Consider the following 1,976-nt stretch of genomic DNA (forward strand, 5'->3'; position numbering starts at 1 on the left):
TATGTGACAAATTTATTGATTTGCATGTGTTGAACCAACCTTGCATCCCAGGAATGAAGCCTACTTGATCACGGTGAATTAACTTTCTGATGTGCCACTGGATTCAGTTTGCTAGGATTTTTACATCTATTTTCATCATGGATATTGGCCTGTGGTTTTCCTTTTTTGTTGTGTCCTGCGAGGTTTTTGTTTCAGGGTGAAGCTGGCTTGATAGAATGAGTTAGGGAGGACTCCGTCCTCCTAGATTTTTTTGGAATAGTTTCAGTAGAATTAGTACCAGCTGGTACTACCTAGAGGATCAAGGTATGTTTGAATTATGGTTTGAAATCATGTTTATGTGTCAAATTTACAAAAAAAAAAAAAAAAAAAAAAAATCAGTTCTGAGCTAGAAGTTGTACTACTGAAGTTCTCTGGTGTAATCATTCTCACCCATGTCATATCCCCTTCCTTAAAGTTGAGGACGGATGTTAGAAGTTCAAAGCTGAGCTGTACTCAACTTTGGAGGTGAAGGTAAACTCCATGGCTAGATGAGCAGTTTTAACACATAGCATCATTTGATGTGGAGTCTGTGTCATCATTTTTATAATGATTCAGTCTTTTATAAATGGCTTCAATAACATTCTGCTTGTTTGCCATTTCACTCCCAGGTGGCAGGCTGGGGATTTTCTCATTGGCTAATGTGCACATCACATGGACTAAGTCAGGGACACCTTCCCCCTGCTTCTTTATGATTTCTTCTACTCTGCATTCCAGGTACTTGTCCAACTCTGCCTCCTTCTTCCCTGCTTCTGCTGATACTTTGGGTGCATTTGGAAAACAGATCAAAATCACACTGATGTTGTCTCATCTTCCCTTGTATAAACAGGTGTCGACTACTTCATTGCAAACTTTCTCAGGGTCATCACTGACTTCAAGTCCGGATCTTACAAAATCACAGAGCTCTTCATTTCTTACAACATCCCAGATACCATCACATGCAAGGATAGTGAACTGATCGTCTTCTTCAGGTCTTTCAATATCATGGACCTTAGGCTCTGTTGAGACAAGCTGCTCAGTAGGACCTTTCCCATGGATACATTTGTAATCAAAATCCCCAAGGGCTATCGATACAGCCAGAGAGCCTTTCACATGCTGAGTCATTACAGAGCCACCTGCATTCGAATTCATTCTTTTTCCAGCAGATTTGCAATTTGTGAAGAAATGAACTTTCTGTTCCTACAAAGTAAACCTCTAGAGTCTCCACAGTTAGTGAAATAAGTATGTTGGGGAGAAAGTAAGACACTTACAGCTGTTGACCCACTTCTATCTGCACCATCTTTCTTCTCTGCCATAACTCTCATGTGCTCATCAATCTCCAGGAAACCTGTTCTGATTCCATTCTTTACATTTTCCACAGAAGGGGCTCCTGCAGACCCTTTAAAACCCTGGTTATTGGCGATATGATCTAACAAATGCTCACAGCAGTATTTGGCAACCTAAGAACCAGGATGCCTGTCCTACACAGCAAAGAATGACCATGTTTCAAGTCTAGTTGGCAAAGCAATCACAGCCGTATGTGCATCCTCCATTTCAATATGCCAACCTTGCATGCTGCTTAGCTCATATTGCAACTCATTACCCTGCCCCTGGGCATTATGCTCTTCCATCTTTGTTTGTCTAAAAATGCTCCCATTATGTCATAATCCTCTAGGACTATATTAAAAAGTCAAAAAACAGCAACAAAACCCCAAAAAGTAAAACAACAACAACAACAAAAACAAGGCTGTGGAGGCAGGGAATGCTTATACATTGTTGGTGGGAATGTAAATTGATTCAGCCACTGTGGAAAGCAAAGAAATTAAAACTTTTAATGTCTCAAAGAACATAAAACAGAACTACCATTAGACCCAGAAATCCTACTACTGAGTATGTATCCAAAAGAGAATAAATCATTCTACCAAAAAGACATATACTTTTATATTCATAACAGTGCTGTT

General features: G+C 39.7%; 1 pseudogene; it reads right to left on the reverse strand.

Annotated features, from left to right (window-relative positions):
- Nucleotides 1-537: 537 nt before the first annotated feature.
- On the reverse strand, nucleotides 538-1,684 carry LOC108526445 (protein phosphatase 1A pseudogene; annotated as a pseudogene).
- Nucleotides 1,685-1,976: the final 292 nt, after the last annotated feature.

This window comes from Rhinopithecus bieti, unplaced genomic scaffold (genome assembly GCF_001698545.2).
Source record: "Rhinopithecus bieti isolate Rb0 unplaced genomic scaffold, ASM169854v2 scaffold_2888, whole genome shotgun sequence".
NCBI lineage: Eukaryota > Metazoa > Chordata > Mammalia > Primates > Cercopithecidae > Rhinopithecus > Rhinopithecus bieti.